The sequence below is a fragment of the Talpa occidentalis genome, unplaced genomic scaffold (assembly GCF_014898055.3).
Source record: "Talpa occidentalis isolate TD23 unplaced genomic scaffold, MPIMG_talOcc4v2.1 talOcc4.8, whole genome shotgun sequence".
NCBI lineage: Eukaryota > Metazoa > Chordata > Mammalia > Eulipotyphla > Talpidae > Talpa > Talpa occidentalis.
In genome coordinates, this window is record NW_023605194.1 from 81,278,778 (window position 1) to 81,305,929 (window position 27,152).

The window sequence follows — 27,152 nt, forward strand, 5'->3', positions numbered from 1 at the left end:
AAGTTCTGATGCAATGACCTAGAAATACTTTGGATGAGCATGGATTATATACCTTGAAACACAAAAGCTCTTATTCAGAAATAGCATGCAAATTCAATATTAATTTTCTATTTTATTTGTTATAAAACAGAAATGTAATGAATTTATTTTCTTTAATACTAAAATGCATCCAACTTCCCTCCTGCTTATTTTAACATGCCATGCCAACATTACTCATTGTTATGCCATTATCTTGTTAGTTTGGCTGCTATAACCAAGTACCATGGTACTAGGTAGTTTAAGCAACAAAAATCTATTTCTGACAGTTTAGAGTCTGAGAAGTCCAAGATCAAGGCGCTAGCAGAGTCAGTGTCATGAGAGTCAGCACCTTTTTCATTGACAACCATTTTCTCATTGTGTCTTTACACAGCAGAAGGAGATGGAATCCCTGGGATCTCTTTTATAGGACACCAAACCCATTCATGAAGATGGACTTAACCATCCCCCAAAAGTTTCATTTCCAAATACAATCACATTAAGGGATAGGTTTTAATATATGCATTGTGTGGTGGGGACTTAAACATTCAATTTATGGCAGCCACGATTTAGAAAAGTTTCAGAATCCTTGCACAAGGAAACATCATAATCATCGATCATAACTCCCAGTAATTTGAAAATTATGACAGGCTACTTTGGCAGTTAATATAAGAAGCACATTCAATATTTACAAAAATACACACTTTTAACAAAGTGACCCCTGAGAGAAGACTACTGATAAAACCTTGCATCATGTATGTTTTACCTTTTTGTACTGTGATACACATTCTGTTACAGAAATACCTGTTTGTCATGTTTCTGTACAGTAGCTTCAAAACAATCAAATATTTAGGAAAGATTTGGCAAAAGATGTTCAAGACTTGTGGACTTAAAACTATGAAACATTTCTGGGAGAAATGAAAAAGATACAAATAAATGGAGACATACACTTTGTTCATGGATTATAAGATTCAGTATCAAGATGTCAATTTCCTTCCACAAGAAGTGGTGTTTTGGTTTTTGTGTTTTTTTTTTATGAGTGGTAAGCTGATTCTAAAATTAATATAAATACGTAAATTTGGAATTCTTTGTACTCTACCTGAATCTAAGAATTATGATAAAACTAGAGTAATCAAGACAATGTGGAAAGATTGATAAATAGATCAATGGGACAGAATAGAGAGTATAGAAACTGACCCATACATAAAATATTTTATGTATAAGTTAACTGGAGGCAGTTAACTGAGAAGGCAATTAATTGGAGAAGGGATAGTCTTTTCAAGAAATGGAGCTAGAACAATTATTTATATATGTATAAAATAATTAACTTTGAACCATACTGTGGCAAAAATTAAGTCAAAATGGATGCTAAGCCTAAGTGAAAAACCTAACATTATAAACTCTAGAAGAAAAGAAAACTTTGTGGCTTTTGGATCAGTCATTGATTTCTTATATACAATACCAATATAAAATAAGATGATCCATAAAACAACTCATTTACAAATTTGACTTTTATATAGTCAGTGTTAAGAGGATAGAAAAGGAAACCTCAGACTAGGAAAACTCTATGACATATATAATAAAATGCATGAATCCAGAATATCTTATGAAATCTCAAACTTAATAATTAAAGAGCACATTATTTTAATATTAAATGAGCAAAATATTTGAAAAGACACTAAGTCATATATACTGATGGCAAGTAAGAATGTGGAATGATATTCAACATCAACATTAATGATGGAAATGCAAACTAAAACCATGAGATACTACTACAAACCTACTGGAAAGGCTGAGGAAATACAAAAACTAATATCATGTGTTGACAAGGTGTGGGTTACTTGGGAGTTCTATACATTATCGGTGGGAATGTAAAATAGCATAACCATTTTGAAAAGCAGTCTGGTAGTTTCTAAAAAAGTTAAATGTTCACTTACCATATGATCTGGTTATTTTACATTTAAGGTCTTTCCCAAAGGAAATGAAAAATAAGACTTGTACACAGATAACAGATGCAGCTTAAGTTGTATAAACCCCAAACTGGAAACAACCTAAAAGTCCCTCAACAAGTGACAGGACAGGGCCTCCCTGGTGGCTCAGGCGGTTGAGCGCTGCACTGTGAAGCTGTCCGCAGCCTCTGCAGTGCAGGTTCGATCCCCGCCAGCTGGCGAGAATACCACATGGCGTGGCAGACTTCTCCTGCCTCGCCTGCTGCTCCCCTCAGCAGTGTATTTCATCAGTCTGCCTATTCTGTTCCCCGCTCTGGCTCTGGTGAATCCTCTCACTGCCCTCCCACCCCACACCTCTGGCCTATACCCCAGTTCTTGTATAAATAAATAAAAAAAATTGAAAATAAAAAACCAAGTGACAGGACTAACAAACTGTGGTACCTACAATGTAATGAAACATAAAGGAATTAACTGTTGATATACATAAGAATATGGATCAGTCTCAATACAGTTATATCTAGTAAAAAAAGCAAGATTTAAAAACCACATATTTTGTGATTCATTTATATAAAATTATGTATAATGCAAATTTGCCTTTAGTAACAGAAGCAGTACTGTGGTTGCCTGGGAATGGAATGGAATGGAATGAAGAGGGGTAAAGGAAAGTTTTATAAAGAGAGAGATGGAAGTATTTGGGGAATGATGAACGTGTTTATTATCTTGATTATGATCTCAAACTTGTTGAATTGTATATCTTAAACATATGAATGCATTGTATTTCAATTACACCTCAATAAAGGTCTTGCATTTTTTATAATAGTCATACTTTGCTAGAAGCTACCATAGCAAAGAGTACAGCTCAAGAACTTGACCTTTTTTCAAATCTCACTCTCATCATCCTAGAGTAGAATTGCAACTCTTTTATGTAAACAGGATTTTACAGTCACCTTGTTATTTTCTCTGCCTCCAGAAATGTTTTCTTACACAACCAACTTCCTGCAATAGAGCTCCTAGCATGCCTTTCCCATAGTTATAAACTTCAGCATTTCCTTTTGTTTATAGATTCTCTTTAGACAGCTGAGTTAGAGATATATAGATACTTATTATTCAATATTCTTATTACACACACACACATATATATATATAATTATATATATATATATAATTAAGGCACAAAGGAACTGTGACCCAGAAAATCAATGGTAAATAAATTCCTGAAACCAAGGTCAAGGTCTTTGGGCATTTTGTTCAACTTTTCTTTTCTTTTTTTTTTAAAAAGATTTATTTTTTATTTATTTATACAAGCACTGGGTACAGTCAGAAGCGTGGAGGGTGAGAGAATTCACCAGAGCCACAGCAGGGAGCAGAGCAGGCAGAAGGACCGAAGTACACTGCTGAGGGGAGCAGCGGGCGGCAGGCGAGGTCTGCGCACCATGTGGGACCCTCCTCCGGTGGCCGGGGAGCAGCCGGCAATCGAACCGGCACCGCAGAGGCTGCGGGCAGCTTCGCAACCCAGCGCTCAACCTCTGCGCCACCGGGGAGGCCCTCAACTTTTATTTTTGATTGTGGTTTTTATACTATTGATTGTGGTTTCCAATACATCTTATGCTTGCTCTATCCTAACTACCCATCTAATCTATCCTTTCTCTCAAACATTCAACTCTGCCTTATGTGTTACAATATCAGGGTCACACCTGGTTCTGACTTAATTATTGTCTATCTTACCTATCATGGACACGCATTCCTGTTTTGTGCCGTAAGCTTTTGCCAAACTGAAATGACTTTTCTCCCAATGTTTGTCTCATAACAAAAATCTTATGCCCCCCCAAAAAAGACTTGATGAATCTCATTAAATATGTATGTTATCTTTTCATTTCTTTTTCTACTCATATTTTTGATAAATGGCAAAAATAAGTCAGTTTTTAGAAGATAAATACAAAAAATAAATTTCAAAAAGAAAAGGTATTTGATGTTAGGGAACATTTTGAGATATGTTTTATATCATTCAGGGCAAAATCATGTAGGATAGTTCAAGAAGTTGTTGATTCAATGGTCTGTGGAATTTCATCAGCTTTCTACCTCATATTGATGTTAGCATCTTGCCAAGATGATTCACATAAGAAGCCATGCACATAATTTCAAGTCTTGCAATTCTGAGCAAAGTGATAAAATATTATGAATCCAATCTTATCAGTAGAAAAATGGAGAATATTGGATAGGAAATGAACATTAAATTTTTCATTTATTAATTTCATTTATCATTAATTTAAGTGATTATGACATGCACTATGAAAATTTTGCTTTAATTAATCAAATTATATTTTAGCCAATGAAAATACTTTCACTCCAGCTGCATGAAGATTATAGAAAAAAATCTCAGATTAAGTAAATGTAGCTCATTCACACATTTTTTTGGTATCATTGACTTTAAAGAGAAATTAGCATTTAAAAAGTTCTTAATAGTTTTTATAACCCCTCTTCTTAAGACTCATAAACACTTTACAAGCAGGTTTTTATTATCTCCATTTTATAGATAAGAAATCTAAGTATCATAGTTTAAGCGATTCATCAAATGCAAACAGGTAATACGTGATTTAGCAAAGCTATACAGTTTTTCTCTTCAGGCTCCAAGTAGTGTGCATGTTTTTTCCACCACTAGTATATATTCTTGAATTTAAAGGAATATAAATGAGAATAAATTTATAATCATAAATTCAGGATTGATTAGTATCTTTAGAGCCAAAAGAAAATGGAACTTGAGAAATTGTTCTCTAGGACAGTACAGATTGGTATTGATGAACCAAGGTTGAAATGATAATTCTATGGCAGGTGTTCTTGGAGAAGAAAGTGAAAAATTTCTCAGAAATGATTTGAAACCCACTGCCATTGGTTTCACATACTGATGGTAAATAGTTTAGCTTATCACCTCCTCCCCCATGTCTGAACAGCTCCAAACATATAGAAACATTTGCTAAATTAATTTTTACTCACCAGCCTCCAGCATATTCTATGTTGGAATGGATATGATCAACATATCTACTGTGAATAGTGTCATTCTAGCGCCTCCCAGGAGTGACATTGAGAACTCTTAGGCTAGTTCATTTCTAAAATGATGAGTTTCAGGACTCAGAAAGGTGATGTCTTACTTACCGAGTGTTCCGATTACGGCTGCTTCTCATCCTGATGCCACCTGGGAGAAGATAAATGCTTAAATTGCTGGGGGAACAGCAGCTTGAGAGAACTCTTGGGGAAGAGAACTGGTGCCCTCTAGTGGCCGAGGAAGCACAATGCCGCCACAATAGTGGTGAGATTTTACTGACCTTTGTTGGTAACCACCCACAAAGTAATAAAGACAGAAAAGACAAAAGTGGAGGTCAGATTGAAAAGACCAGTTAGTTCTTATTTAGAGCAGAAAAGGTGTTCTTACTCTCATGTTCAAGGCAAGTCTCTCTTTAAAGTGCTTAAACCAGGAAACCAATGAAAAGTGTTTGCTTGGCTATATGTGGTATTACCTGGTGGGGATCAAAATCCACCTCACAACTGCTGAAATGAAACAATGGCCCGTCATAGTTAGGGTGATGGTGAATCTTCCAAAGGAGTCCCACAATTAGTGGGGAAGATGGGAATGTCCTCCAAAAGGGACTTTGGACCCCAGACTACGTATATCTTGTTGATATGAACTTTTTAATGACTCGGAGGGCTGCCCACCTGTAGGGTAAGGTAAAAGTATCAGGTCTTTCTGCCCTCCCGCCATTAGGATAGATGACGGAACCCTGCGGTCCTGAATGCATGCCTGATGGTGGCACCTGGAGTAGGGTGTGGGTATAGGTAGATGGGATTCACCCGGACTAAGAGTGGGCTTTTTAATGGCGGCGTCATGGGGATGCCAGTGGAATCAGAGAGCAGAAGTCGAGAAGCAGAAGCAGAATCATGAGAGAGAAGAGCAGGAGAGACCACCAGAGAACACTGGAGAGCCCAGAGTGAAGACTTGCTGGGGGCTGGGAGGCCTGCCGGCAACCCTGCCTGCCATGTACCTGGTAAATCACAATAAAAGCCTGCAAAAGTCACTGAGGGCTTCAGGACTCTTTCCTCCTTTACCCCAGTCTGCTGGATCAGAAAACCTGCGCTGTGTCCATTCCTACCCCTACACCACCCTATATTAAACCTCAGAACAGCCCAGACCTTAGAAGAGCCCAGGGATATATTTGGTGAGGCCAAAGATCATCTCCATCAGCTGGGGATGCTGGAGCTGGCTTAGATGGCAGCAGACACCACTCAATGTGATGGTGCGTGGATCTGGAGGAAGCCTGAGTATCTCGAGTCCACATGGTTGTTTTTCAGGAGGTCATGACAAAAGGGCGTCCTTCCTGGCCATGATGAAAGATGCTAAAGTGATTCAAGAGGTTGCCCTGGATTTAACCAAAACCCACAAAAGACAAACTCCAAATCAAATGTCTGTTAACTACAAAGAGTACTCTACCTGGCCTACATCAATATTACTATCAAAAGGGAGAAGGGTCTTCCAGCCTAAGTCAAACAAACATCTCAAGCCAGCAACCCCCTCCTCCCAATAAAATATGAAATTTATTTATTTAAATTAAAAACTTTAATATCAAAAAAGAATAATTTTGCTGCTAGAATCAACAGGCTGAATGCTTATTTAAATTCACTAATGAATTAGAGCTAAAATCAAATAACCTGTGTGAAAATTTTAACATTACATGATTAAATAGTACTATTCTGGTATTTTTCAGTATCAGTACCAGTATTCTGGTATTCTTATCTAATGTTCTTGCTATTAATATTTTTTGTTTGTTTGTTTCTGTTTGTTTGGTTATTTTGGATGGGACAGAATAGAAAACATCATAGCAGGGGATAAGATTTTTAATTTCCTTATTTATATGTATTTCTGTTAAAGATGGTGACTCAATTGAACATCAGGTTTAAAACTCACTTTTGCCTTTCTGTCTATAGGGCATTAACAACTTGTTATGTGATATAGAGACTATAATAAAAACTGTGTCTTCAGGGAAAGGAATTCTAACAGAGTAATCAGGACAGAACCTGCTGTTTAAATGATATTCACAATATTTCTGAAATTGAACTGTTCATTTGCAATCTTAGATGTGCAGTTTTGACTAACAGAATGGAAAAGCACTGAGAAAATTCTCAACTATATAAAATGTCTGAATTGAATAAATGTACAAATTGAGAGAAAAAAGACATAACCCATATTTTGTCTTTGCCATAATGACACCAACTGCACAAAAAAGTCACTATTCAATTTGGTTAACATAAATTTTATATATTTTACTTGGTGATGAATAAAGATAACATGTATGTCATTGAGTATGTAAAAGATAATATGGAAGTAATCCTAATTCTTTAAAGATAATATGATATAAAATTAATGATGTACTTTGATATGGGGTCTATTATTTTTTATGGTAAAATAGGTATTATTTGATAATGGACTGGAACTTGCTTATGCTCCTTTGTACAGTCCTCTGAAAACTTTTAAGGAATTATATGAGCTAGTTAACTAGTTGACATGCTGTTGGTCACTTGAAATTGATCAAGGGGTGGTATTTGCATCATAGAAATGGGCAAGCATTACTTCCCATGCCTTTCCCCGGCCTCTCCTTTTCCTGTCCAAGAGCTGGTTGACCAGCATATCTCAGGAAATTGATTCTGTATGCTTGGTTATTGTTCCAACAAATTATTACTATGTTATAAAGTCACTTCAAAATATAGCAACTTAGTACAACAGCTACCATTTATTTTATTTCATGTTGCAGTGACTGATCTCACTGGGTGGTTCTTCTCCATGTGGCTTCAGCTGAGACTGTAGTCATCCATAGATTGGACCACACTGCAATATCCAAGATGACTCATTCTCAGAGTTTGGAGTTGATGTGGACCATTGACTGGGAGTTATCTATAGGAGCACTTAGATTCTCTTCCACTTGTATTCTCATATGCCTTGGGCTTCTTTTGGTACTTTGTTTTTTCTTTAGTAAGTTAGCATTGGTTTACAAAACTGCATGTAATTTAGGCTCACACATCCTCAGTTGTGTGTTACCAACTCCATCATCATAGCACCCACAGTCTTTTATGCTAGGCCATTGCGCTCCCTCTGCCATTTGTTCCACTTCTACCATTGTTGGCATAAGAACATCTATAGTAGTGTCTTTTGACCCTGTGTATTTCTGTGGTGTTACTTCCCCTCTTTTCATTTCTGACTCATTAGAGTTTTCTTCATTTTTAGTGAGTCTAACTAGAGGTTTATCCATTTTGTTCATCTTCTCAAAGAACCAACTTGTGTTTCACTGATCTTTTGAACTGTCCTTTTGACTTCCATGTCATTTATTGCCCTCCAATTCATATTATTTTCTTCTTTCTGCAGATTTTTGGTTTCATTTATTCTTATTTTTCTAGTTTCTTAAGGTGTAATGTTAGATTACTTATATGAGCTCTGTCTTGTCTCTTAATGTGGGCCTGCAATGCTATGTACTACCTTCTTAGTACTGCTTTTGCTTTGTTCCATAGATGCTAGTTTTCATTTTTATATGTTACAAAATATGTTTTAGTTTCTTCTTTCATTTCCTCATTAATTCAGTAGTTACTCAGTTGTGTGTGGTTTAATCTTCACATAGTCAAGATTTTTCCTACTTTCTTTTTATATTTGACTTGTTGGATCTTGTTATGATCAGAGACGATCATTTAAATGATTTCAATACTCATGAATTTATTTGAAACTTGTTTTGTGGTCAACATATGGTCTACCCAGGAAACTATTCCATGTGTACTTAAGAAAAATGTAAATTCAGGGCCTCCCTGGTAGCACAAGGGATTAAGCAACACACTATTAAGCAATCCACAGCTTCTGCAGCATGAGTTCGATCCCTGGCTGGCCAGGGAGCAAGCCACATGGCACAGCAGACCTCTCCTGTCTTGCCCGCTGCTCCCCTCAGCAGTGTATTTCAGTCAGTCTGCCTGTTCTAGTTCCCACTCTGTCTCTGGTGATCCTCTCACCTCCCGCATCTCTGGCCTGTACCCCAGCTCTTGTACGCATAAATAAATACATCTTTAAAAAAAAAGAAAATATATAATCAGATTTTTTTAGGGTGTGTTGTTTTCTAAATGTCTAAGAGGCCCATCTGGTCCAATTCCTCATTTAAGGTTATTGTTTCCTTGTTTATTTTCTGTCTGGCTGACCTGTCTATTGTGTAAGTGGGATGTTGAAGACCCTGTGTTGTGGTTAATGTCTGTTTTCAGGTTTATTAATAGTTGTCTTATGTATTTTGGTGCTCCTTTGTTTGGTGCATATTTATTGATGTGTGTTATATATTCTTATGTATTGATCCCTTAATCACTATATAATGTCCATTCCTGTCTCTTATTACATTTTTTCAAAGATTTATTTTATTTATTTATGCATGCAAGAGCTGGGGTGTAGGCCGGAGGCACAGGTGGAGGGGTGGTAAGAGGATTCACCAGAGACAGAGTGGGGAGCAGAACAGGCAGATTGTCTGAAAATGCACTGCTGAGGGGAGCAGTGGGTAAGATAGGAGAGGTCTTCTGCATCATGTGGGTTAGCTCCCTGGTTGGGGATAGAACTCATGCTGCAGTGGCTGTCAATAGCTTCATAGTTCTGAGACTTAACCCCTTGTGCCACCAGGGAGGCACTTTTTAACTGGAAGTTTATTTTATCTGATGTAAATATAACTGTGCCTCCCCTTTGGGGGGTTCCATTTGCTTATAGAAATGTCTTCCATTTACTTTGAATCTATGTTTGTATTTGGAGTTCAGATGGGTCTCCTGGAGATAATAGAAAATTGGGTTTTGTTTTTAGAGTTTTAAAGCTGTATATGCAAAGGTAAGTTTGTTGTTAGGAATTTGCACCAACAGCGAGACTAATTTGTATATTCTGTATTTTTTAAAAAGAAACAGTAACTGAACTTTGTCAATAAAAAAAGTTTACTTGTATTCTCTTGTCTTATTCCCTATACTTCTGTTCCACAAGAAATGATGACAGTTTGCTTGATTTATAACATTTTTAATTGGTCTCCTTGGTGACATGTTCCATATGTTTATTATTCATTTAGTGAAACTTCTCTCTGAATTTAATACAACACTTGAATGCTAATTTCTCTACTTTCTTAATCTTTAGCATGTGTCTTCCCCTTTTTAAAGACATAGGTAGTATAAAGAATTTCTTTTCATCATTTTCAGAAACTCCTTTCCTGACTTTTCACATTGTTTTGCAGAATTGTTAGTAAAGATTTCTCAAATAACACGTAAGTGCAAATAACACCCTTCACCTGGAAAAAAAAGTAAATAATTTGGTTGTTCTCATGCATGAGAAACCATTATAAAAGTTATGTTTCCTAAATAAAATGTTTAAGCAGTTCCTTAAAAGTCTACATTCTACACAACTCAAATTAAATTAGTTTTATGCCAAAATTAACACACAATATCAAGTATCAATTCAATTTGGCTTGTATCAAACACCAATTTATTTATCTATTTTATTGTATTACAGTCTTTTTGAGTAAAAATCATAAAACACATCTTAAGAAATATTGCACCTTTACAATACCTCTAACTTTCCTTGTGTTGCTTCTCATCATCTGGCCATGTTACAGAATATAGTCAATGCGTTAATTTGTGCCATGCACAGTTAAAAAAATAGAGTTTAGACAACATGAAGAACGAGTACTGATACCATAACATCATAATATTTTAGATAAGAGTCTAACCTTTTGTCAGTAAAAATTGGCAACAGCCTTTGTAGTTTTTTACACTTCATTTATTTAAATTCAGATCCTTCAAGATGGTAGTCAGTATCTGGGTTGGAATAGATACAGGATAGTGTATATATCTGAAAATACTTAAAATTGGTTTTGTACCACTCCACATATCTTCAACCAAATTATCAAATGCTTTCTTTAACTGCTGGAGAAATTTTGATGGTGTTACCATACCTCTATAAAATTTAAACACTATAATTTCCACAGCTAATGGTACTTGGGGATCATCATGTTACATGGACATTGTCACTTTCCTGAGGACATGTGTTACACTATTTTAGTTCAAACCCTAAGCAGGATTGTCATTGCCTTGCCAAGGGACTTGTATGTACATTTTCCTCACAGGTTAAAACTAAAACTCACTAAAACTCAAACAGATGGCCAGCCCTACTCATTGACATTCAGCATCTAGTCAGGCACATTGGAGGAAGGTGAGTCATTTCTTCAAGACACAATGTTTAGTATAAAATGTTATACTTCAAGCAAGGCCAAAAGCAATATCCAGCACACTCAGATACAAAGAAGAAAATGTATTTATAGGCCATATTGCACTGGGTAAAAACTACAAAAGGCATGCCAGGTAGGATCCAGACCAGACCAAAATGATCATTTCAGGCCCATTCCTTAGTAAGGAGGAAACAGAGATTGATAATTCATTGTGTGTTTACGTTCTTGGTTCAGAATGCAAGTTCAGTTAATAAGAAAGTATAATACATTTATTTATTTATTTATTTTAAAAAATTATTTATTTATTTAAGCACTGGGTACAGTGAGAAGCACAGGAGGGTGAGAGAATTCACCAGAGCCAGAACCGGGAGCAAAGCAGGCTGACTGATGAAGTACACTGCTGAGGGGAGCAACGGGCAGCAGGAGAGGTCTGCGCGCCATGTGGGACCCTCGCCGGTGGCCGGGGATCGAACCGGCACTCCAGAGGTTGCGGACAGCTTTGCAGCCCAGCGCTCAACCACTTTGCCACCAGGGAGGCCCTATATATATGTTTTTAAATAGAACTTATGTGGATATTTTTACATATGAACATCTTGAATGGTGAGCCCTACACAAGTTGCTGTCAAGTCACCTGGAATACAAAGCACAGAATTCCAGGGAAGCTGTCCCTTTTAGGTAACTAGGTGAGCTCAGTTACATTAAATTTTCACTTTGCTCATGATCTGTGTGAAAAAAACTGAAAAAAAAAAAAAACAAAAACAAAACCAGTTGAACTTTGAAATTTTAAATCTGCACAACAATAAAATGAACTCCTTAATAAAACAGTGAACTTCACTCTACTACAAATGTATAACAAATTGATCCTATTTCTGGGATATTACATTGGAGTGTTCTGCTTCAGTAGAAAGGATTTTCCCACTCCAATAATGAAGGTTTCAATTAAATAAGCTTCTCCTATGAAATTTTGATAGGCCAATAGATTTTTACATTGTTATAATATTACTTTTCTTTAAACATTTTTTCTTTGATCTAAGTACATATAAAATAATGTGTTGGAATGACAGGAGGGGGGGAGGAAATATAATTTGTCTCAAATTGACACTTCTTATCTGTGAAATTTATAGAGCAATTTGATTTCCAAAAATTAGCAGAATTAGGGCCTCCCTGGTGGCACAAGGGGTTAAGCACAGCACTGTGAAGATAGCTGCAGCCTCTGCAGTACGAGTTCCATTCCCAACGGGCCAGGGAGCTACCCACATGGTGCAGCAGATCTTTCCTGACTTGCCCGCTGCTCCCCTCAGCAGTGTATTCCATAGATCCACCTGTTCTGCTTCCCACTCTGTCTCTGGTGAATCCTCTCACCCCCTGCACCTCTGGCCTGTACCCCAGTTCTTGTATGCATAAATAAATCTTTAAAAATTTGTTAAAATTCATTGATAATATTGAGAGTATATGGAAGGAAGATCAAGATAGGAAAATGATTCAAGACACAATTAATTTGTAATATGGAAGCTAGATTGAGAGTTGGAAAAGAGGTATGAATGGAAGAAATATATCCATAACAGGACTGAGAATGTGTCCGAGACTTTTGGAATTAGATTGAGAGGTTCATTGTCCCTGAAATGGTGTGCCTAAGTGGTGACTATAATTTGTAGAGGGTTAAAAATGACAAAGATTATGGTTCTGATAAATGACTTAAAATTTAAATTGATGTTTTCTTTAATATTTTGTTAGTAGACTAGCTTTTGATTTTATGCTATGAAAAGTTTTTTGCATGCCACATGTCTAATTATATATTTTAGGAGCATCCTCTCCTACCTGCTAAATTTGAAAGATGATATGACTAGAATAAAGATTAATATTCATAATTACTTAGATTGTCACTTTGTGACATCTATCGGTCCAATAAAATGTTTTTAATGACTTTATTAAGTGAAAGAAAATAGCCTTCCTAAGTGATCTGAACTTATTAGTATGCTCCACAAACAGCCTCACTTGTATGACAAGGTGTTTATTAAAGAAGAAAATTATTGCCAAATATACAGATAGACATCATTCAGCAAGAGAAATGACTTTCCTTGCTGATATCTACTGGAGTGAAGAAAATTAAAATTAAATGAGTGAGTTTCTGGATTTACAGTTAACTCTCATATTTTATGAACTTTTTAAGAATCCATTTTTAATTTAAATTATCCCAGAAATACTGCAGGGAGAATATTTTAAAACATATCTGGTAGAGTAAAACCCATGTATTGAATTATTATGCTATTTAAACATCAGCTATTAACAGAAGGCCCAAATCCAAAATTATGGCACAGAGTTTTCTAACATGCTCATGACAAAATTAGCTGTAATACTGTCTTTCACTTTCTATTTAAAATGTAAACAACAATGAGTGACTCTGCATATATGACTCTAATAAAAGAAATATTTGGAAGAAAATTTTTCTTGGATCCTACTCTTCTAAATGATGGACTAACACACAATACAATTATATGGTATTTTGAACAACTCATGTACATTTGGCTCAAAATCAGACAGATGTTAAAATATTGTGTAGCAAAACAAATATGAAATGATGAATGATCAGTTGTATAGAGACTTTGTCATATTGTTTCAACCACTCTCATCTATCAAAAATTTCAGTCACAGATTATATTTAAAATACTCCCTCCCTCAAATTTATAATTTCTTTAGATCATTCCACATAATTTAATACTTAAAATTAGTTTTTCCTTGCATATTTCCATTTACACATAAAAATACTCATGCATTTATATTTTATACTCTCTTTTTTTAAGATGTATTTTATTAATTTATGCATATAAGGACTGGGATGTAGGCCAGAGGTTGGCAGGGGCGCGGGGGGAGAATGAGAGGATTCACCAGAGACAGTGGGGAGCAGAACAGGCAGATCTACTGAAATACACTGCTGAGGGAGCAGCAGGTGAGACAGGAGAGGTCTGTTGTGCCATATGGATTAGCTCCCCTGGCTGGGGATCAAACTCATGCTGCAGTGGCTGGTGATAGTTTGCTAGCACAGAGACTTTATTTATTTTTTAAATTTTATTTTATTTTATATATTTTTACATCATTTTTTCATTTTTGCACAATGTATGCATTTTCATCTCGGTTATATTCCCCATACAATTCTCATCCCCCTTATTTTGACCCTAATCCCTTCTCCCCTCCCCCTCCTCCCACCCTGTAGTGTGTCTGGCTTATAGCTGCTTGTTGATTTTGATTTTTACTTTCTTTTTATTTTTATTTATTTATTTATTTTGGTGGGACCCTTGCCGGCGGCCGGGGAATGAACCGGCGCTGCAGAGGCTGCAGGCAGCCTCGCAGCCCAGCTCTCAACCACTGCGCCACCAGGGGAGGCCCAATTTTTACTTTATTATAATTAGTCTTTTTCCTGGTCCCTTATTTAGGTTTTCTAAATTCCTGCTATGAGTGAAACCATCTGGTATTTTTCTTTTTCTTTCTGGCTTATTTCGCTGAGCATGATCCCTTCCAGCTCCATACATGTTGCTGCAAATTGCCTAAGTTTATCTTTTTTTGATTAGCACAGAGACTTTAAATCCTGAGCCATGAGGAAGGCCCTATACTCTTCCTTTAATTCTCTTGTATATCACATCATGTAACTAGTGAATATGTTATGATATATGTTTAAATATAATTATTTATTTAAAAATTTATTGTATGGTAAATATACTAAACTGTAAGTTATATAATTATAACCTATAATAGATAAACAAGTTACTTGACCTCAGAGAACTTTAAAAAGCCTTTGTTATCAGGTGTGTTAGGCATAAGTTCAGATAAAATTCCCTGAATTTGAGTTAAATTGGCTCTTATATTGTGAGCTCTTCTGCAATACATTTTATTGACATATGGACAAAACCATATACTTCATAGTCCCTTCATTTATTCAAAACAATATGTTTATGTAGATTTTAGATTATGAGTTTCCTAGCAAATGAATGCAAGTAGTAAATTGGATTAAGTGAAACATGCTATTTTTTCCACCCAATTATACTTCTTAAAGATCTAAAAGAGAAACATCTGTTTCAACTAGTTATAGAGCTGGTTGCTGACTGAGAACAGCAGGAGAGCTTGCACTTAATCATCTATACTTCTACAAGGAGCCCTGCTCACCAATGTGAATTACTGTGGAGGGTTCCCTGAAGGATAAGACACTACACTACACAGTCTCCATGTAGAAAGCAGTAAAAGTCACAGCAGGGAGAAATGAGAATTGGCACTTGAACAAAAGAAGGAGTTTTTACCAGTTATATTGGTAGCTCAGATATTTGTATCAGTACCACTTTTGAATACATGGAATAATAGCTGCTGTACAGTAAGATATAGCAAATAAATCAGTATATTTACTGTATTTTAATAAGTGGTTGACTTGAATAAACAGTATTTTCAATAAGTTTTCTGTTTAATTTGTGTCAAAGTATATTTTTTCTATAGTAGAAATAATTTGTTTATTAAAAATTCAGGCTCCACCTTTCTATTAAATGTTATTAATGGATATAAACATTTATGATATCTGTATTATAAACATAAGTTATAAAAATGAACTAAAGGAGGACCCTCCCTGGTGGTGCAAGGGGTTAAGCATCAGCACTGTGAAGCTGTCCACAACTACTGCAGCATGAGTTTGATCCCTGGCCAGGGAGCAACCCACATGGCAAAGCAGACCTCTCCTGTCTCGCCCGCTGCTCCCCTCAGCAATGTATTTCGTCAGTCTGCCTGTTCTGTTCCCTGCTCTGTCTCTGGTGAATCCTCTCACGCCCACCCCCACTCCTCTGTCCTATACCCCAGTTCTTGGATGCATAAATAGATGAACCTTAAAAAGAATGAACTAAAGGAAATCTAAGTACATGCTATACATGCCTCCCTTCTGTCATTTTTGGGTTCTACATATACATTTTCAGTGCTGAGATTCAATACCTTCCACCCTCCCTCCTTCCCTCCCTCTCTTCTTTCCTTCCTTCGTGCCTTCTTTCAAAGCTTTCTCCCTCCTTCCCTCCCCAATTTCCTCTCTTTCATTTCTTTCTTTAAATTTCACTGGAGAAGGAATTTTTATGTCTTCTTCAAAATCACAGTTCCGTTTAGCTTTTATAGGATAAGCCATCAGCATGGTTTTCAACTTTCTCCATCATTTATATTTACTGATACACTAACAGTCTGGATTGCCTTTTACAGCTTTCTCAGTTCTATTTTAATATTTTGTCTCTAAAAATCAAAGTGTTAACTGAATTTACTGAAACTAATGAATTTGCCACATCATTTTTGTTTTCAGAATTGTAACCAAAGACAGGATCACATCAACAAAATCACAGGTACACATTACCACATGGATGACAAATGGAGGCACTGATTGAAATATATCAAATTTTGATTAGGTAACAATCAAATCTGTAAAGAGTAGCAGATGGACATTTTGAAATTCCTGTATTTGTTCCTATATCTTTATAAATATGATTTGAAGTTCTGTTTATTATTTAAGAATCAGAATATATTTATACAAGATAAAATTTGTATGTCTCCAGAAAATAATTTCAGTTACTTCAAAAGATTAATGGAATTTCTTATTTTGGTGTGTTACTCCAACACATTTACCAACTGACTCAAAAACCTGCAGTTTCGAGTTGGGCCTGGAATAATAGAAGGCGCTGCAATAGGTCCAGTTTGCTGTATAACAACCTGCTTTGACCCTTGTCCATGTGGCTCAGCTGATGGTGCTAGAAATGTTGGCAGCAGATAAGGTATACTGACTGGAGCCTTGAGAAGACCTTACAGAGAAATCACTACTCAGACCATTAGGATTTTGGAACAAAATGCTGTGGATAACTATATTTGAGAAATCATTCTCATCTATTACTGGGCTTTTGTAGAATCTGAAAACTTGACTAGGTACTACCAAGTTACCAGACAACCTAAACTGCCCATCAGGAACTGAGTGCTATCTGACCCACCACAATACTGCCTAGTCACACAGCACTTCATTATCAAATAGCAGTGTAGATAAGGTGAGGCTTGACAGGCTCTGAGGTCACAAATATGTTGCACAGGGCAGTGGTCCAAAACACACAGTTCATACTCCTGCTATATCAGCTTCTATTTCCCAGTTCATACCTATGAGAAATTCCTCATGAGAAATTCCTAAAATCAATTGAGGGGGAAAAAACCTTCTTATAAAAGGACAGCTGTAGCACTGCCGTCCCACACTGGGGTCCCAAAAAACTCTGGTGAGATCTTTCCAACAGGAAGAACTTGAATTATGCACCTGGTTATTTGTTTGCTTGAAAATGCCAGAGGTACAGGTTTATTGTGACACACAGGCCATGGTCAATTGTTTTGGTTGAATGGACCAAGGTCTTGAAGGATGAGTTGAAAAATTGGTGAAAAGAAGCACATGGAGATATTTCTTCAAATAGACATAAGATGTAAACCTGTTTATGCCTGCAAATGAAGAGTCACTAGAGGTTGATCTCAACTGAAGAGGATTTTAAAAATCACGTTGGTAGAATGTTCTATAGACATCAATAACTGCTTTCCCTGGCTATTCCTGTCTGACCAATGGGCTTAGGAAATAAGCCAACACTGATGACAGTGTTGGATATTTGCATGGCTTCCACTCACCAAGGCTTCCTGGCTATAGGCTGCTGACTGCCTGATCTGTCAACAAGACTACCTTCTCTGTATTATAGAATATATTATCACAGCAATGCTATTCCCTGTAGCATCACTGTTGATCAAAGAACTGATTTCACAGAAAATGAAATGTGTCATTGGGTCCATTTTCATGGAGACAATTTGTTTAATCATAATTTTCCTCACAGAACAGCTGATAGAACAGCAGCATGAACTTTTGAAGACACAGTTATGGTGCTGACTAGGTGTCCATAACTTTTAAGTCCAAGGAAATACCTCAGAGATATTCTGTGCTCTTAGCATATATGGTCAGAGCTCTATCTCCCACAGCCAGAGTTCATGAGGCAAGAAATCACGAAGAGAAGTGGGAGAGTCTTTTTCACTATTACTGCTAGTGATCACCCAGGAAAATGTTCACTTATTATACCTATGATTTTAAGTCTGATTTTATAGATCTTAGTTACCAAAAGTGATGCTTCTGCTAGGGAATGACTATGATTGATTTCTTTGAACTGGAGGTTGAGACTTTGATCTAATCAGATGAGTTTTCTGAATTAACGGGAAAAAATATAGTTTCCTTACTAGTCAGACAGATTCTTCAATGGAGGTGAAACTGTTCTGCTACTAAACATTGGGAGTAAAGGAGACAAATATGGAATGCTGTAGGCTCTCTATGGTGCCTTTTAATGCTTCAATCTTGTCCTGTGATTAAAGTTAGTGGAAAACTATCATAAACCAATTCAGCCTGGATTGCTAGCTGTATAGAATTTTGTGGAAAGAAGGTCTGGGTAACTTCACAAGACAAGAGAAGTGCTTGCTGAGGGAAAAAAGCTACAGAATGGTAGTGAAAGAATAAGGCAAAGAATAGTAATGCTCTCACATGTTAAGTTCTAATGTATTCTATTTTAAATCAGTATTTTATGTGCACATTCCGGTGAGGTTTTGGCATTATCTTAGTATATTTTACATGTACAGAGACTATTTATAGCTTTCTCTTTATTTTTAATTCAAAGTTCCTTAACACATTTTCCTTAGCAGTAATTTTTGCTCATTTATGTTAAATAATATAACCTTTTGTAAGCCAGTGGTGATTTTGCCTGAAAGGCTGTTTATAAGAAATATTCTGTGCTATTGATTTGGCTGAGTCTTTTATGACAGAAGGAATACAACAATGTTAGGATTGGGCTTCAGGGATAACTGTTGACTTTAATATCTAGCTCTGTTTCTCACCTGCTCTCAAACCTTTATTTGTCGTTCTATTTCTTTGGTTGGACTTCATGGAAAAAAATCATTTGTATTTTGGAAATGGATGATAATACATTATTTTTTAGCTAAATGAGAGAAGGAAATATAATATCACTAATTTATCCTTTCTTTTACTCAACATTCAGAATTACAACTGCCATTTTTTTCTGAAAGTCTGGAGTAGCACATGCCATGACTATTGCTTATCTTATATGCTAGCAATAAAGCAATAATTAAGAGCATAAAATGTGGGACACTTAGAATTCAGGAGAAAAACAAATGATTCACAAATTACCACCGAAATTGTTAGTCCTGAAACATTCAGCAAAGACTAAAACGTATTTTCCTTTTTAAAAATAGTAACAAGCTTCCACCACAGAGGGGCGCTCTAATACTTGGTTCTCCAATATTTGCAACGCACTATATTTTTAAAAGTTGTGCAACTCTTTTTTTCAAACATGGTGTTAAAAATAGGCCATTTTGGTTTAAAAATGATTATATGCTATAACATGAAAACAAATAATTCAGTAGTCTTTAAAAAAACAATAGTTTTCTTGTGATAAATTCTTCCTCCTCCTATCCAGCAGGCATCATGGCAAGGAACAATAACCCTCTAGTATGTTGAGTTTGTGATGTACAATGTTTTAAAGCAATATTTTATGTGCACACTTTGGTGAGATTTTATCATTATCTTAGTATATTGTACATGTACAGAGACTAATTATAGCTGTCTTTTTATTTTTCATGCAAAGTTCCTTAAGACAATTTCCTTAGTGGTAATTTTTGATTATGTTAAATAATATCACCTTTTTAAGCCTGTGGTGATTTTGCCTGAAAGGTTGCTTATAAGAAATATTCTTTGCTGTTTATTTGGTTGAGTCTTTTACGACAGAGGGATATAGCACTGAGGTCAGGCATCCGGTGTCAGGGATAACTACTGACTTTAATATCTAGCTCTGTTTCTCACCTGTTCTCAACCCATATCCTGAATTGATATCTTTGTACCTATTTTTTCTCATTTGTTAAAGTGAGATGATAACAAAATATCTGTGTACAAGTTTTGTTTTGCAGAACAAATGAACTGTTTCACAGAGCCCTTCAAATAATATCCAGTTTATGGTAAATGCCTAGTAATTGTTAACCACTATTGTTATATCTTCTGAGCTTGCTAATAAATTATGTAAACACATGGACCTCAATGGCAGGCTTATAATTGACAAAAAAAAAGGAGTAAAGATCTTAGTCAATAAAAGAAAAATATTATCTCTTTTAAATATAGGCCTCTACACACAGATATTGCTAAAATAATAAAAGTCTGACAAATAAATGCACTTATCTGTTTTATAACTAACGGTTAGGTACTTAACTCTATGTAACACTGAAATGAAATTGTTTGGTGCAATATATTTCCTTCAATGTTTTTCCAAGTTTTCTTTGAATTTGTGCAGGGCTAAAAGATACATGCAAGTACTATTAGATGAAACACTACTTTTCAAAAGTGGGAACAGCACGTAATTATCTCTGCATGATATTTCTTTGGTAATTGCAGATAAATTGATACAAATATCTCGACTACTAGGAAAGCAGATTATTGATTGCAATTTATTAGCGTCTAAAAAAAGTATTTTGTCTCTCAAGTTTTAATATAAGTACTTACTTGTTTTATTTTATGGCAAATACCAACTTTTCTCAAAATCTTCATAGAAAAACCGCATGCTTTCAAATCCTCAACACTAACCCTCTATTTCATCGTGCAAGTATATGCCCATTCTTTATTTCCCTGTTGAGCAATTCCTAAAAAATTATATTTCTTATAACTGATAACTTTGTTCATTCTGTTAGTTTATTTCTTATGTACAAACCTTTCAGTACTTCCTAAACATATTTTTTATAGAAAAAAAGCATGAAGATTACACATTCTCTTTTTCTCTTCAACGTTTCTTAGCCACACATACACTGTCACAACATATTTATTTTGTATCTTACAAATTCACAGAGAAAGTCATTCCAGTTCTGTTTTCATTATTACTTTTGCTTTTGATGACACACAGTCTCCTTTAAGGAAACTTGATTAATTCTAAAGGAAAACACTGCATTGTATTGATTTTAATTGGGGGATGGACTATTGGATACTCCATTGAATTTTGTTTAATTATTTACATTTTTCATTTCTTCCTTGAATTGATCTCTAGGAAATGTGTGTTCATTGATAGTTCATTTATTACCAATAGTTATTCTGAGAATACTAGCATGCTATACATTTAGCTCTAATTATAAGTGCTTCACCTAAACAAAAACACTTATTTTCTCACTGATTTTTGGGTTTTGGATTTATTACAGATTAGTAACAAATATCAAAGTGAAACTCAGTTAGCTTATAGAGAAAAATGGGCTGTTGTACTTAACTGAGAAAGTTTGGTGATGACATTTGTTTATGACAATGCCAGGATAACATTGGACATCTCTGACATGATCCCTCTGCTGCACAATTGTTCAGCTCTTAGGAAGTAGTGTGAACATCCAGGCAGCATAGTCTGTTAACTATGATGACTCACCACCATGCATACTGTCCCTAACATCTAGGGGTGACTCAGTTCCATGGCAGAATCAGGTCATCCTGAGTAGTTCTACACATGTAAGCAAAAGTTTCACAGAGGAAATTAACATCACCTTTTAATCTGTCAAGGACTATACATCAAGGACTATAAATCATTTATTTCATTCTGAAATTAGTTGACAAACATTTCCATTTAATGATTTCCTGGAAAACATATGTAAGTGAGCATAATGGTATTAAATAGAAAAAAGTTTGAAGCAGCTGTAAGGCAGAAAAGGTAATTAATAATGTCTAAACATTGTAATATTATTCAAATGTCTTTCTGACCTGTAATCCCTTTTCAATTATAAACATTTTCTGAACTATATTCTTTCAAGCCAAAAGCACCTAGAATGCCTTATGTAAGAAGTAGTTAGTGGCAGGTTTACTAAATGGCATTATTAAGTCAATCAGTTGATGCATTATATAAAGTCTGAACTTTTGAACAAACTTCAAATAAAGTGTCCCACAACATGTGGGGCAAAATGGTGCCTTCAGTTTCCTTATCTTACCTTTCTTGTTCTCTACTATAACTGGAAAAGACTCTTCCTTAGCATATGAACTCATTAAAATTAGGCTGTCAAAGACTGAATAATAAAAAATTAAAGTTTTTTTTAAAGATATTCCATCTGAATAATCTGAACAAAGCTGTTATTCCTGTGGAATAAAGAATAAAGTATTTTCTATTGCCTTCCTCCTGGAGTAGAGGCAGGGATTAAATTCTCCTTGACTCTAACTTGGTAATACACTGTAAAAATGAAGTCATGCTTTTCATGCAGTGGGTGATATGCCAGCAGGGAGAAGTGTCAAGACAGTTAAAGAAAAAAACACAAGCCAAGACTTCCGCGTGAGACAGACTCTCTATGAACTCAAATGCAAAAACTTTCCTTTAATTTAGGTCTGTAATGATATGGCATCCTTTCAACTGAGTGAAATACTGGAATGGTACTGTTCCTCCAAGAACTGTGCCTGTAAGAAAACTAACTTCAGAACTTGTGGTAGCAAATGAATGGAGATATAAATGTGATTACTCTTTTCTAGGCCTGACCTACAGAAAGGCAGTACTTTCTTACCACCATTTGTTTCCCAGCCCTTGCTCTGGGGGCAGGGAATTGATGGCTCAGTAGCACTCTCCTGTGGCAGGAACCTGTGCCCCAGTTCTCATGTAGTTTAAGGAATCCCTTATCCCTGTCCTTAGCATAGTAGGAAAGGCTACCAATGTATGTGACATTCCCTCTCTCAATTGTGACATATATGAATTTCTGGAGATTTCCATAAGGAGACTTTTGGATGTTGAAGGGATGTTATGAGCATCTTTGTGTGGTACCAGCACAGGGAACTTGAACACTTAACTATGGTTCTTGAGCTACCCATGTCAGTTGTCTGTGAGAAGCCGTGGAACAGGACTCATTAAATTGAAGGAATAGGGCTTGTTGAATGCCAAAATAAAGGAGCCTTATTTTTATTCTCCACTGTTCATCCCTCTAAGTAGTGAGGTTCATTTTTCCTTTGTTTCTCTTTGATGAAGAGTTGGGCATATCCCACACCTGTTAGGGTGACTTTCAGGTAACAAGAATCTTCAGGTACCTCCATTTCCCACACACCATTTCAGTTCAGTAATTATTTTGTTCTATAAAGTGTATTAATTTAAACATGATGAAATTATTTAAAGTTTAAATTTTCCTCCCCATCAAAGGAGAACTTTTCAATTTGCAATAGTTATTGAAAGATGGTATCAGAGTTCTTAATTGATTAATAATTTTGGATACGTGCTTGGTAGACATTTAAAGTTGACAATTCTCACAAGGTCAGGGGTTCTTCAGAGTTCACTGTCCCATCACTGGGAAACTCTCACTCATGGTTCCCATAGTGAGGGTATCTCTATTCTGACTGGTTACTTTTGGGCTTTGTCTACATCCTTTCTTATGCAAATAACATACCCATTCTGTCTCCAGCAAAACCTATAGAACTCTAATTAGATCTTATATTGCCAGTAATTTATTTTAAAATAATTCAGCATTGCAAGTGTGGTATTTATGCCACATGTATTTGCATTGTACCCTGTAGGTACTTGGTAATGATTGAAATACTTGAACCAGTTATATTTACTTTAGGAGTAGTGCATTAGTTTCTGAAAATTAAGAATATTTTCTATTTCTACTAAGAGAAATAAGGAATCCAAAGAGAAAATTTAAAGTCACAGGTATATTTTAACTAAGAGCTGTTAAACTATCATCTCAGTCTGCAATAAAGAATTTGTTAGTCAGCTCACAGGCATTTAGATACATGTATATTTGTTCAATGTGTAGTGGTTGAGATATATTAATTGATTAGTAGGTTTGTACAGGTAATCTGCCCTTGAAAAGTTCTAGGGTGCTCACAATTTTGTATCTTCTCCAGTAGGGGTTTTGTTCCAGGCCTTTATACAGTCTGATGTGTCACCATGTTATAAGGAACCTGTTGTCTTACTAGATGAGGAGGTACTAGATGTGGAACTCAATGCTGATCAACTTACTATGATTGTTTAGGGTGTCTTTTTGTAAGTGAGCTTTTCTATGTGTGTTAGAATTTAGTCTACGTCTTCTTCCAATTGCAACATATCACCTGGTTATGTGACTTTGAGAAAGAATAAAAGCACTTAATAATGCTTATGTACTTCAAATCATTTCAGCCTCTAGCTTTATGAGAATAGTGTGAAGAAACTGACTACTGTCAGTTATAAATAGAAGACCAGTTTCTACTCAGACACCTTTATCCTTGATTTGACCTGATAAGAGCTAGTGATGACTTTTGTTCTCTAGGAGGGTATAAGGCGTGCAAAAATATATCATGCTCCTCACGCTCAAGGGGAGCCATATTAAGCCATCTGAGTGGTCTTTTTAAATCCTCTATCTTCTCACGTTATATGAAGTGGAAAGCACCTCCCATTCTTTCCTTTGAAATTGTCATTGGGACTCACAGCACATCAAGAACTCTCTCTAAAAGGCGTCTCTTAATCGCTAAATCCTGACACTTTTCTTGTCTTTATGTGGTTAAGAAGCTTAAGTTTTTTTTTTTTAAAGCTTACTTTCTACTATGTTTCAAATAGTATACTTGCAATTCCATTTGGAAAATGGAAACAGTTGCATCTATTGTGTATAAGCCTTGACCTAAATTGGGATGAAAATAATTCAATTTTTATATTGTACTATTCATAGTAAAAGATAATTTAACTGCTGGTGAGTAATATATTTAGGTAGGCAACTTTTTAATATTTTATTTTATAATTTATAGACAACCGATCATTTTCGAGCTACTACCAAACTTATCTACTAAACAGTGATTTAATTTAGAAACCAATTACACCAAAATATCACTTTAAAAAATTGTTACTTTTACAAATATAAAATGAATATTTCTAAAAAAAATAGTTCACGAGTGATCATAACAGAGAGAAGTAAAGCTAATCCAAAGAAGATTTGAAGAACTGTTATTTATATTCATAAATAATAGTATAAGAAAAATTAAAAATGCTAGATTAGGCAAGGTGGTGGTTAATATTCTGTGTTGCAATGAGCTAATAACATTTAGGTTTATCTTTTTTTTACTGGTGAGAGACCTATGAATTAAGATGCCTCTTTATAGTGTTTTAACACCAGTTAGAGCGAAGTGTAACTCAGATATATTCTCCTACAAATGATAAAAGCTTTAGGTGACATTGAAAGGACAAAGATTTACTACATTCCCTCTACATTTTTCCAAGTTTTGTATAATTTTCCCTGATAAATTACAATAACAGATTTCTCCTAATATCTTTATGCAAAGCACTTTAACTACTTTAGATAATTAAATGAGAAAATAATGATGGATACCAGGCACAATAAGGTATAGAGACACATTTCATAATCTTATCGAGTATATGGCATAGCTGGTGAGAAAAATACTTTTAAATTATAACTATTTGCAAACTGATAGTGCTATAAATGAAAGTTCAGAGTTCTATTAAGTCTTATTTTGGGAGAAACTGACTTAATGCTTATGGGCATTTTTCAGGAGGACTGAGACCTAAAAAATGAGTTTGAGTGAAAACAGTTGATGTGGAGGTAAAGATGGAGAAGAGAACCTTCCAGTTGAGGAAACAACGTGCAAATATTGGGATGGGGCTGAACATGAAGGTTATGCAGCAACTGAAATAAACACATTATGGCTAAAATACAGAGATTGAGAAGTAGATAATAATAAAATGAGAATTAAAATGTAATTTGATGTGAAATTGATGTCTAACTGAATAAAAAGCATTTTAAAAGTACTTTATATGTGTTAGTTATTGATTATTCAATTTTTATACCAATTATAAGAACTGGATAATACTAATAACTCATCTTTGAACTAAGGCTTAGATATGAAAATATTCTCTTCTTCAGCAATAGTGTAAAAGAGATTAGAAAAGCTGATAGAAGAGTAAAAAGCACATGTTAATGAGACAAGAAGACAATTCAAGCAAGAAATAGTGGTGTTTGGCTTAAGTGATAGTGGTGTTGATGTAGACAAATATGAGTGACTTTGAGAGATATTTAAGAATTGAACTTGAAAAATCTTAATAGTGAACAGTATATAGGAGAGAGTGGAAGCATGAAAAGAAAATCCAGATGACTATCATATCCAACAGGATTCATTTTGGGGTCATTCATTAAAAGAGGAATGGTGAAGGAGTAACAAAGAGGAAGAGAGATAAAGAGTTTGGGCAATTTTAAGTTGACTTTAATTTATCCATATGTGGCTACTGATTAGTCAGTTGGTGGTGATGTTTGAGTGTCACAGGAGTTATAAATTCAGAGACTGCTTCCTAGAGATGACATTTAGGCATGGCTCAGATTAGTAGGAGAGAGAATGTGAAGTGAAAAAAAAAGGGTCTAAGATCACCATTGTTAAAATTAATTATTGCAATGTTTAACAGATCGATTAAGGAGATAATTTTTTATCAAAAAAGAGGTAAGTCTATAGTGAAAAGGAATTGAGAAAAAGATAACAAATATTACAAAGAAGAGTCCATATAAAGATGAACATAATCAGATTTTTAGCATGAAAAGCAAAATGGAGAGCTGCTCCTGAAGCCAATAAGAGAGTGTCTGAAAGAGAGTTCATTGTGTTAAAATTTGTTAGGAAAGTCAAGTAGTTAATTGTTCTTGGTATCAGGTGTTACATCAGAAACCAGTTTTCCAAATTTATATTGTTAGTATGTAAAATTGGTATCCAAAGAAATGGAAGGATTTGACCAATGATGTGAATTGTGACTTTTTAGTACTTATGATTCAATATCTGTTGCTATGCAATTTTAGAAATATCTTTATAAATATATTTATTTGCAAATATCTCAACATACTTCCAATTTAACACATTACCAATTATTACTGCCTGTCAATTAGATCATAAAAATAA